The sequence below is a fragment of the Bufo bufo genome, chromosome 1 (genome assembly GCF_905171765.1).
Source record: "Bufo bufo chromosome 1, aBufBuf1.1, whole genome shotgun sequence".
NCBI classification, from domain to species: Eukaryota; Metazoa; Chordata; class Amphibia; order Anura; family Bufonidae; genus Bufo; species Bufo bufo.
In genome coordinates, this window is record NC_053389.1 from 692,865,564 (window position 1) to 692,877,882 (window position 12,319).

At 49.4% G+C, this 12,319-nt stretch overlaps 1 long non-coding RNA gene across 1 annotated transcript; it reads left to right on the top strand.

Moving 5' to 3' along the window:
• The first annotated feature begins 1,436 nt into the window (after positions 1-1,436).
• Positions 1,437-12,022, top strand: LOC120987169. Its single transcript, XR_005775943.1, has 3 exons — positions 1,437-1,449; positions 9,730-9,731; positions 11,924-12,022. It is a non-coding gene; the product is annotated as an uncharacterized LOC120987169 (long non-coding RNA).
• The last annotated feature ends 297 nt before the right edge of the window (positions 12,023-12,319 follow it).

Here is a 12,319-nt window from a genome sequence, read left to right on the forward strand (position 1 = left end):
TTGTAAGGCCCAATAAACCTAGGACCCAACTTCCAGGAGGGAACCTTCAATTTGATATTCTTCCTGGAGTGTGTGTGCGCATGCTGTTCCCAGTTCCCTGTTCCCAGTCGTCAGTCGTCATTCGTCTGCAAGATAAGTGCTGTTTATGTATTTATGATTTTGTCTTTTCTGGATCCAGGTGACCCTGACTCCCTCTGTGTCAGTGTAGGGAGCCGGTGGTCGTGTCCCTTCACTATTGTAGGGTCTTCAGGTAATAGATAGCCGAGGAACGTGGATATGCGGCCATCAACCTTTGGGGTGTTCGCATAGGCTGAGCAGTGAGGGAGAGCGGCAGGTCTATTGCAGGGGTCTCCCTTTGTTCCTTAGTTGTGGATCCAGAGAGACATTGTTTATATGGTATTGTCTTGTTTCCTGTACACCATCCGTGACAGCCCTTCAGCTTACTTGACTTAGCTGGAACACTGGCTCTGTTCTGCTCTGGTTAGGGAACTGCAGGTTTTCTCCCAGGAGGCAAACTCTTCTCTTGGGTTGAATCTTCTGAGCTAACAAAGGCTCAGGAACTTAAGGCAGGCTATAATCCTTCACTAGCCTCCTGGTGGCAACTAGAAGCCTGGGCTGTCTAGCTGCATGTCAGGAGGAGGCCCTCAGCTTGTCTCTGGCTGGTGCCCTCTCACTTCTGTCTCTCCACAGACTCTTGACTACAGACTAACCCCTCCCTGTCTGGGTCTAAGTATATATACTAGGGGCTCCCTAGCTCCCTCTAGTGTCTAGGATGTTAAACTACACCATAATAGGCCTGCTGCACATATCACAAGAAAAATACACATTAAATAAACATTAAAATGCATTAAAATGTACTGTGAAATACACTGCCACTGTCCCACAGGAGGTGGAGAACAACGTGGCCCAATTGACCCTTGTGTAGTGCCCACATTTACCTAGTGGGACACTACATATGCCACTATCCAATCATCATGTTCTGTACGGTTGCTGTTACCTACTCCATCATGCCACCTCAACCATCATGCCACTATTGCAACCTGCTGACCATCATCTTCCATAAGGGTGCTGTTGCACACATCCACACTGCAATTTGACAATGTGGTCAATAAATGCCTGCGCCAGCGTCTTAGCATTGGGCAAACCAGGAAAAGGGATAAAATGCACCATTTTGCTAAAACGGTCCACCACCACCAGAATCACAGACTTCCCCGAGGAACGAGGCAAGTCCGTTATGAAGTCCATGGACAGATGTGTCCAAGGACGGGAAGGAATGGGCAAAGGAAGGAGAGGACCTGATGGCCGTGAATGAGGGACCTTGGCACGAGCGCAAGTCTCGCAAGCTGCCACAAAACCCTCAACCGACTTACGAAGCGCAGGCCACCAGAATCTCCGAGCGATGAGATCCAGTGTGGCTCTTCCCCCCGGGTGCCCAGCAAGGACCGTGTCGTGGTGTTCTTTAAAAATCTTGTGTCTCAAAGCGAGAGGCACAAACAACCTCCCAGGAGGACAAAGATCAGGAGCTTCTGACTGGGCTGCCTGCACCTCTGCCTCCAATTCAGGAAAAAGAGCAGAGACCACCACACCTTCAGCCAAAATGGGACCCGGGTCTTCAAAATTCCCACCTCCCGGAAAACAACGTGACAGGGCATCTGCCTTCACATTCTTAACCCCAGGGCGGAACGTAACAACAAAATTAAACCTTGAAAAGAACAAGGACCATCTGGCCTGTCTCGGGTTCAGACGCTTGGCTGACTCCAAGTAGGCCAGATTTTTATGGTCAGTAAACATGGTAATAGGGTGTCTGGCTCCCTCTAGCCAATGGCGCCATTCCTCAAAAGCCAACTTGATGGCCAACAATTCCCTATCTCCCACATCATAATTTCTCTCTGCGGAGGAGAGTTTCTTTGAGAAAAAGGCACACGGTTGCCATTTGGCAGGAGAGGAACCCTGAGACAAGACCGCACCCACCCCTACCTCAGAAGCATCAACCTTAACTATGAAGGGTAACGAAATATCAGGTTGTACTAGGATGGGAGCGGAAGCAAAACTCTCCTTGATATTAGAAAAGGCCTTACGCGCCTCTACCGACCAGGAAGAAAAATCTACCCCCTTTCTGGTCATATCAGTGAGTGGTTTAACAACAGAGGAATAATTCAAAATAAATTTCTTGTAATAATTGGCAAAGCCCAAAAAACGCATCAGCGCCTTCTGATTCTCAGGAAGCTCCCACTCAAGCACAGCACTATTCTCCCGCAGGATGAGCAAGACCTGACGTAAGTGTTCCTTATGAGTCTTGAAATCAGGAGAAAAAATCAAAATGTCATCCAAATACACTAATACAAATTTTCCCATTAAATGATAAAAAAATGCTGTTGACGAAATGCTGAAAAACGGCTGGGGCATTCATCAAACCAAAAGGCATAACCAAATTCTCAAAATGGCCCTCAGGGGTATTGAAAGCCGTCTTCCATTCGTCTCCTTCTCTGACCCTAACCAGGTTGTATACCCCTCTTAGGTCTAATTTGGAAAAGACTTTAGCCCCAACAAACTGGTTAAACAGGTCCGGGATCAGAGGAAGCGGATAAGGATCACGAATAGTGATACTGTTCAGCTCCGTGAAATCCAGACAAGGTCTTAAAGAACCATCTTTTTTCTTAACAAAGAAAAAACCAGCGGCAACAGGTGACTTTGAGGGTCGTATGTGTCCTTTTCTCAGACTCTCAGAGATATAAGCCCGCATAGCGACCCTCTCAGGTTGGGAGAGATTGTATAAACGAGATTTAGGCAGCTTGGCGCCTGGGATGAGATTAATAGGGCAATCATACTCCCTGTGCGGAGGCAAACCCTGAACTCCACTCTCAGAGAAGACATCCAAAAATTCAGAGAGGAAAGGTTGTACAGTCTTAGTAGAAACCTCAGAAACAGATGTTATGAGGCAATTCTCTCTGCAAAAGTTACTCCAACCATTTTTTTGCCTCGCTTGCCAATCAATGGTGGGGTTATGTTTAGTGAGCCAGGGTAGCCCCAACACTAGAGGAGTAGGCAAACCGCTAAGGACGAAACATGACACATCCTCAACATGAGCATCACTCACAATTAAACGGATATTGTGAACTATACCCTTTAATGATTTCTGAGAAAGTGGAGCTGAATCAATAGCAAAAACAGGAATATCCTTTCCCAAAGTGCATACCTAGAAACCATGAGTTTTTGCAAATTGATTATCAATGAGGTTGACAGCTGCTCCACTATCCACAGAAATCTCACAAAAAATGCTCTTGCTCTCTAGCGCCACCCTAGCAGGCAGGACAAAAAGGGAATTACAAGCAAACGGAAAACCTTCAATTTCCGCCTCAACCCTGCCAATAGTAACAGACGGAACATTTTTAAAAGATTTTTTCCTTTTTGTCTCTTTATTACTCCCAGAAAACTGCCTGAATCTCCTAGAGGGACAAACATTCGCCAGATGATTTATACCTTCACAACAAAAACAAACCCTCCCCTGCGGGCTGAATCTTCTATTGTCAGAAGCAATCAACCCCAGCTGCATGGACTCCTGCTCAGAAGGGGCTGACAGCGACTGAGACCCCTGTGCACAGAATGAGACCGCTGCACTGTCCCGGGACTGAGTATGACAGGAAGGAGAGATCTCTCCTCTCTCTCTAAGACGCCTGTCAATACGAACAGCCTGAGACATAGCAGAATCCAAGGAGGTAGGTCTTTCATGAAAGGCAAATGCATCTTTCAATCCCTCTGAAAGACCATAGCAAAATTGACTTCGGAGTGCAGCATCATTCCAACCCGTATCTGCTGCCCATCTCCGAAATTCTGAACAGTATATCTCTGCAGATTGTTTACCCTGGCATAACAGACGTAGTCTAGACTCAGCCAGAGCAATACGATCCGGATCATCATATATCTGACCCAGGGCTAAAAAGAATTCATCCACTGAACGAAGGGGCCGTGCCCCCTCCGGCAGCTAAAAGGCCCAGGACTGAGCGTTACCCCTGAGCAGCGATATAATGATCCCCACCCTCCGTTCTTCATCACCAGAAGAATGGGGAAGAAGGCGAAAATGGAGTTTGCAAGCCTCTCTAAAACGCACAAAATTCTCACTACCCCCGGAGAACGTATCCGGGAGCGAGATCTTAGGCTCAGCACAAACTCCATGAACGCAAGCTGAACCGGTCACTTATAACTGAGAAAAAGTCTTACGGAGATCAGCTACCTCCAAAGAAAGACCCTGAAAGCGTTCAGCCAAAAGTGAAACCGGATCCATGCTTGAGACGGTTTTGGCGGCTGATAATGTCACGGATGGTGTACAGGAAACAAGACAATACCATATAAACAATGTCTCTCTGGATCCACAGCTAAGGAACAAAGGGAGACCCCTGCAATAGACCTGCCGCTCTCCCTCACTGCTCAGCCTATGCGAACACCCCAAAGGTGGATGGCCGCATATCCACGTTCCTCGGCTATCTATTACCTGAAGACCCTACAATAGTGAAGGGACACGACCACCGGCTCCCTACACTGACACGGAGGGAGTCAGGGTCACCTGGATCCAGAAAAGACAAAATCATAAATACATAAACAGCACTTATCTTGCAGACGAATGACGACTGACGACTGGGAACAGGGAACTGGGAACAGCATGCGCACACACACTCCAGGAAGTTGTATCAGCCGCACACTACTGCATTATGGGGAGGAACTTAAAGGGTAGCGATCAGTCTAACTGCATGACAGCTGAGATAGACTAACGAGATGAAAAACTAAACCAAAACAAAGAAATTCAAGGAGGAGGATCTGAGAAGCTCCTGTGAGCGCTTCTCAGCTGTCTGGCTGTGACAAGGGCAGAAGGATCATTAACCTAAATCAAGAGATATATACCTAAGGAGGATTGCTACCAAGGATAAAGCCAGCATTAGGGCATACGGGCCTTGGGATAAAGACAGACAGGAGTTCTGAGGAACAGTGTACAGTATTTCTGAGGAGAAGGTACAGCCTGGTCTGTGAGTGTTGTTTAACCCTCTGAGTATCTTGCAAAGAACATTGTTGCCTGCCATTGATGTAAAGCCTGCTTGTGATGTGATACTGCTATGTGGAACTGAACCTATAAAAGACTGTATAAAGTTAAACGTTTTCCAGTAAAGAAAAGTTTGGTTCACTACAACACTGTGTTCCTCACTTATTACAACTATAAATCGGTGTGCCACCGTTACTGGCACTGGCGTCACGAACCTTAAAGGGACCTTGCCCTAGGCACATTAAACATCTACAACATCCAGGGCACCTCACCCACCATCAGGCCTGGTCCCTATATACAGAGAGTGCCCCAGAGGACTTCTGTGCCAGTCTCTCCATCACTGCTGTACGCTGCCCAGGGTCATCCTACAAACTGTGAGTAACCCATACCAACCCTCGTTTGCCTAAGTAACTGTGACCTCACATCGCAATACCCTGCAGGGCTGCATACTGCACATAAGTGGCATGATGCAGGCCGCAGCAGTTGTACAGAATGTGATGCTTGTCAAGTAGCATTAGTGGTATGATGCATGTCGCAGCAGCACTAGTGCAGAACATGATGGTTGGAAAGTGGCATTAGTGGCATGTGTCGCGAACCGGCAGGACAGGTAGTGAATCCTCTGGACCAGAGAGGCGATGGCGCGGGTAGTACTAGAGGACCGGTTCTAAGCAGTTACTGGTCTTCACCAGAGCCCGCCGCAAGGCGGGGTGGATTTGCCACGGCGGTAACTACAAGGTTGTGTCCCCTAGTAACAACTCGACCTCTCTGGCAGCTGATAAGGCGTGGTACACAGGGAGAAGGTAAGAGCGTAGTCGGACGTAGCAGCGGTCAGGGCAGGCGGCAAAGGTTCAAAGGCGAGTGGACGGTAGCAACGGGTACGGCAACGGGTAAGGAAAACTAACATCGTAACCCCTTTGGACCAGGCACCAATCACTGGTGCACTGGTCCTTTGAATCTAAGAGTCCCGGCGCACGCGCACCCTAGAGAGCGAGGACGCACACGCCGAGACGCTGGAGTGCTGCCTGGGGGCATACGCTGTGAGCGCTCCGAGGCCAGCAGGGGACCCGGAGCGCTCAGCGTAACAGTACCCCCCCCCCCCCCCTTTGGTCTCCATCCCTTTTTGGTACCGAAGAACTTGCAGCCCTCCCAGTCGACCCAAAAAAATATTTTCCCCCGGGAGATCTCCTTGACAGAGAATATATCGGAGGTACCGGCAACAGGGGTGGGAGAAACAAGCTTGGGAGAAAAACGGTTAAAGACAGCAGGTTTAAGAAGGGAGACATGGAAGGAGTTATGGATTCGGAGGGAGGGAGGAAGATGGAGCTGATAAGAAACTTGATTGATACGACTCTTGATTTTATAGGGTCCCAAGAAACGAGGGCCCAACTTGTAACTTGGGACCCTAAATCGGATGTACCTAGAGGAGAGCCACACCTTGTCACCCGGACGAAATTCCGGTGGAGATCTGCGTCTCTTGTCAGCTTGAACCTTCATACGGGCGGAAGCCCTGAGGAGAGCAGCGTGGGTTTCTCGCCAGATGGAGGAAAAATCCTGTACAAGACTGTCAACGGAAGGTACAGAAGAAGGAGTGGGAGACTGCGGCAGAGATGGAAGAGGATGATGGCCAAAAACTACAAGGAAAGGAGACTTGTTAGAGGCAGAGGATTGTTTGTAGTTGTAGGAGAACTCCGCCCAGGGAAGTAGATCAACCCAGTCGTCATGGCGTGAGGATACAAAGTGACGCAGATAGTCACCCAAAATCTGGTTCACCCGTTCTACTTGGCCGTTAGACTGAGGATGGTACGAAGAAGAAAAGTCCAATTTGATCCCGAGCTGAGCACATAGAGCCCTCCAGAATTTGGAGACGAATTGTACCCCACGATCCGAGACAATATGTTTGGGAAGGCCATGGAGACGGAAGATGTGTTGGAAAAATTGTTTGGCCAACATGGGTGCAGAGGGTAGACCGGACAGGGGTACAAAGTGAGCCATCTTGGAAAAGCGATCCACCACGAACCAAATAACGGACTTGCCATGGGATGAGGGAAGATCTGTAATAAAGTCCATGGCGATGTGAGACCAGGGAACTTCAGGAACAGGTAGAGGCAAGAGGAGACCCGCTGGTTTCTGGCGGGGCAATTTATCCCGGGCGCAAATCGTACAGGCCTGGACGAAGTCCGAGACATCTTTCTCCAGAGAAGACCACCAGTACCTTTGGGAGATTAGTTGGAGAGACTTTAGCACCCCTGGATGACCGGCAAAAGGGGAGGCGTGGCCCCACTTGAGAATTTGCAGCCGCTGACGTGGAGGTACGTAGGATTTGCCAGGAGGAAGAAGGCGCAGGTCCACGGGAGCGACTGTAATAAGGCGTTCTGGAGGGATAATATATCGAGGTGTTAACTCGTCGCCCACCACATCAGAGGAGCGAGACAGAGCATCTGCCCTAATGTTCTTACAAGCCGGACGGAAATGGATCTCAAAGTTAAAGCGGGCGAAGAACAGAGACCAACGAGCCTGACGGGAATTTAATCTCTGAGCAGACTGGAGATAAGCCAGGTTCTTGTGGTCCGTGAAGATGTACACAGGATGTGTGGCGCTCTCGAGTAAATGTCTCCATTCTACAGTGCCAATTTAATAGTCAGCAGTTCCCTGTCCCCAATGGAGTAATTTCTCTCTGCTGAAGAGAATGTTTTAGAAAAGAAGCCACAAGTTGAAGTCTTGCCCCGGGAAGACTTCTGGGTGAGGACAGCTCCGGCTCCCACCGAGGAGGCATCCACTTCAAGAGAGAAGGGCTTGGTGGAATCTGCTCTAGAGAGAACGGGTGCAGAGGCAAAGGCAGATTTCAGGGACTGGAAGGCTTCCTCGGCTTGGGAAGGCCAGGATTTGGGGTTAGCTCCTTTTCTAGTGAGGGCCACGATAGGAGCTACCAGAGTGGAATAGTGAGGGATGAATTGCCTGTAGTAATTCGCAAAGCCCAGAAATCTTTGTATGGCTCGGAGACCAGAGGGACGTGGCCAATCCAGAACCGCCGAGAGTTTGGCTGGGTCCATTTGAAGTCCTTGGGCTGAGATAATGTATCCCAGGAAAGGCAGGGAAGTCCGTTCAAAAAGACATTTTTCAAGTTTAGCGTACAGGCGATTTCTCCTAAGACGAGTAAGAACTTGTTGCACATGGACCCGGTGTTGATCCAAATTGGAGGAAAAGATGAGGATATCATCCAGGTATACGACCACGCAGGTGTAAAGTAAGTCCCTGAAAATATCATTGACAAATTCCTGGAAGACAGCAGGTGCGTTGCAGAGGCCGAAGGTCATCACCAAATACTCAAAATGGCCGTCCCTTGTGTTAAAGGCGGTCTTCCATTCGTCTCCCTCACGGATACGGATCAGATTATAGGCCCCTCGAAGGTCCAATTTAGTGAAGATCTTAGCCCCTCGGAGACTATCAAATAGCTCAGAGATTAGAGGCAGAGGGTAACGGTTCTTGATGGTAATTTTATTAAGACCTCTGTAGTCAATGCAGGGGTGGAGGGAGCCGTCTTTTTTAGTCACGAAGAAAAAACCGGCCCCAGCAGGAGAACAAGATTTTCTTATGAATCCTCTCTGTAGGTTCTCACGTATATAGTCGGACATGGCAAGAGTCTCAGGAGGTGAGAGAGGATAAATTCTGCCCCGAGGTGGAGTAGAACCGAGTATCAGGTCGATCGGGCAATCATAGGATCGGTGAGGAGGAAGAACCTCAGCTTGTTTCTTGCAGAAGACATCCGTGAAGGAATGTTATGGCTTGGGCAGCCCAGAAGGTGGAGAAACTTGCGGGTTCTGTTTGACCAGAGCAGGCTTGAGACAGCGGTCCGAACAGGAGGAGCCCCAATGCAGGATCTCACCGGTGGATCAATTCAGGACAGGGCTATGACATTGAAGCCACGGCAGACCCAGGAGGAGTTCGGAGGAACAGAAGGGAAGGACAAAGAACTCTAAAATCTCGGTATGAAATATTCCGATGTCCATCTGCAGAGGCTGGGTACGGAACTGCACGGTGGCTGAGAGTCTCTCACCGTTAACAGTAGAGATGAAAAACGGCTTGGGTAGATGGATTACTGGAATACGGTACTTGTCAACCAAGGAGGCGTGAATGAAGTTGCCAGCTGAACCGGAATCCAAGAAGGTGGCTGCGGAGAAAGAGGACTTGGAAGAGATGATCAACTGCACGGGTATGATGAGACGTGGAGAGGAAGAATCCACACCTAGCAACGCCTCTCCCACACTTACTAGGTGCGAGCGTTTTCCGAACGCGGTGGACGGAGAGGACAATCTCTAAGGAAGTGCTCGGGTTGAGGTGGATGCGGAAAAACGGGAGCCAGATGAGGAAAGCGTCTAGGACGAGCTTTTTCCTTTTCAAGGAGGAGTTCCTCTTGTCTTTCGGCGAAACGTTTGTCTATCCTAGTGGCCAGCAAGATGAGGTCACTAAGAGTAGAAGGAAGCTCACGTGCAGCCAGAACGTCCTTTACTTCACTGTTAAGTCCTTTCTTGAAGGTGGCGCAAAGGGCTTCATTGTTCCAGTTCAGCTCAGAGGCCAGGGTGCGGAACTGAATGGCATAGACACCCACGGAAGAACCTCCTTTGGTCAAATTTAGTAAGGCAGTCTCTGCGGAGGTAACCCGGGCAGGCTCCTCAAAAACATTCTGGAACTCTAGGCAGAAGTTCTGGACGGAAGTGGTGGCAGGATCTGCGCGGTCCCATAGTGGTGTAGCCCAGGCCAGGGCCTTCCCGGACAGTAAACTGAGTATAAAGGCTACCTTGGCTCGCTCAGAAGGAAACTGGTCGGACAGAAGCTCGAGGTGGAGATAGCACTGCGACAAGAACCCACGGCACTGCTTAGGATATCCGTCATATTTGTCTGGTAAGGACAAACGGATTCTGGAACCGGTGGTAACTGCAGGCGGAGGTGATGCAGCAGGAGCAGACGGAGGAGCTGGCTGTTGCAGAGAAGGCAGGAGCTGCTGCAACATAGCGGTCAACTGGGCCAGCTGTTGACCCTGCTGGGCCACAATGGTGGTGAGGTCCTCCAGGCTTGGCAGGGGAACATCAGCGGGATTCATGGCCGGATCTTACTGTCGCGAACCGGCAGGACAGGTAGTGAATCCTCTGGACCAGAGAGACGATGGCGCGGGTAGTACTAGAGGACCGGTTCTAAGCAGTTACTGGTCTTCACCAGAGCCCGCCGCAAGGCGGGGTGGATTTTCCGCGGCGGTAACTACCAGGTCGTGTCCCCTAGTAACAACTCGACCTCTCTGGCAGCTGATAAGGCGTGGTACACAGGGAGAAGGTAAGAGCGTAGTCGGACGTAGCAGCGGTCAGGGCAGGCGGCAAAGGTTCAAAGGCGAGTGGACGGTAGCAACGGGTACGGCAACAGGTAAGGCAAACTAACATCGTAGGGAACGCTTTCTTTGAGGCACAAGGCACAAAGATCCGGCAGAAAGCTGTGGGAGGAGAAGGTATAAATGGGCAGTGCACAGGTGCAGCCTAATTAAGTCAGCACTGCCTCTCACAACTATAACCCTTAATAACCCCTTTGGACCAGGCACCAATCACTGGTGCACTGGTCCTTTCAATCTAAGAGTCCCGGCGCACGCGCGCCCTAGAGAGCGAGGAAGCACACGCCGAGACGCTGGAGTGCTGCCTGGGGGCATACGCTGTGAGTGCTCAGAGGCCAGCAGGGGACCCGGAGCGCTCAGCGTAACAGCATGACAGAGGATGCAGCAGCAGTCATACAGAATGTGATGGTTGGAAAGTTGTATTAGTGGCATGATGAAGGCTGCAGACATAGTCATACAGAATGTGATGGTAGGTATACAGACAGCAACTGAAGCAAGATGGGGCACCGCTAGCAAAGAGAGATCTATTTATCAGAATCAGCCGGAGGAGATTGAAAATCCTGCTAAATCCAGGCTTGATTTATTTTAAGAAAAGTGATATTTTGGACACGTTTGGGTGGCATAATTCCCCCGGCAGTACTGAAAACCCCATCCAAGATGACAAATGAGGCTGGGCAAGAAAGAAGATAGAGAGGGTAATGTGCCAGTTGGGGGTCACTGTTCTAGTCTGCCTGCCCAGAAATCCATGGGGTCAGGGAACTAATTATGCAACAGAGATTGGCCATAGTTTAGATAGGTCTGAACCTGGACATTGAGGCAGCAGCTGTGGCCCAGTGGCACATGGAAAAACTTCTCCATCATGTTGAGGAAACTGAAATGGCTGCTACTGCTGCAGCTCATGGCGGCGGCGGGAGGGAGGTGACTCTAAGGAAGGCTGAGAAGGGCTTCCCTTTCCAGCACGTTGGCGGCAGGCGTCTGCTTGCCGTAAGCTGCAGCAAGCTGCCTTGAGAGTGTTTCCTGAAAGTAATTTGCCTTGGTAGCAAGGGTCTAAAAGCATGGCTAACCAGTAATCATCATACTGCTTGATGTCAACGATATGCCTGTAACTACGTAAGCAAGCTCGCAGTTGTGACCTCTTCAAAGGGCTTCTGGACCCGACAGGCATCTCAGATGGTCTTCCACTGCCTGACCTCAAAGCAGCACATGCTTCCTGCTGCTGAGGCTGTCTGGTGAATGACAAAATCGTTCACGGCTTTCTGCTGCTTATACAGACACTCGAGCATGGGCAATCTCAAATTCCATTAAGTTGGCATGTCGCAGATTAAGCAGTGTAGCGGCAGGGCGTTCTGTCGCTACAGGTCAAGGAGAGCTTTCATCGCCAGTGGCTGAAGTGCTTCGACAGTATCCCAGAATTTGCCAGCACCTTGTGCAAGTCAGTACTTATTTGGAAAGCGCTGTACCACTAGGTTAATGATATGTGCCATCCAGGGAGCCTGTGTTATTTTGCCCAGGTTTAGAGCAGGGCTGGTGCAAGGATTTTTGCCACCCTAGGCAAAAGCTAATTTTGCCACCCCCTTGACTCCACCCATTGACCACATCCTTGACCCACCCATTTTTTTGGCCAACTATTGCATGCAACATTTTACTTAACCAGCCAACTTTAGATATTCTACAGCAGTCCCGTTACAACCCCCCCCCCCCCCCCAATCAGCCTTTCAAGCAAATAATAAAAATAGAACATTTAATTAAAACATTGTAATTGTAAACATTTTCTCATATGCAAAACATAAAATAGCAGCATTGCACATATATCAAGTACCAACAAGATTTTCGAACATAACTTAAAAATTACAGTATAAATAGAAATATTAAAACAGTATAGAATGGTAAAATAATTAACCAAAAAATTAAAA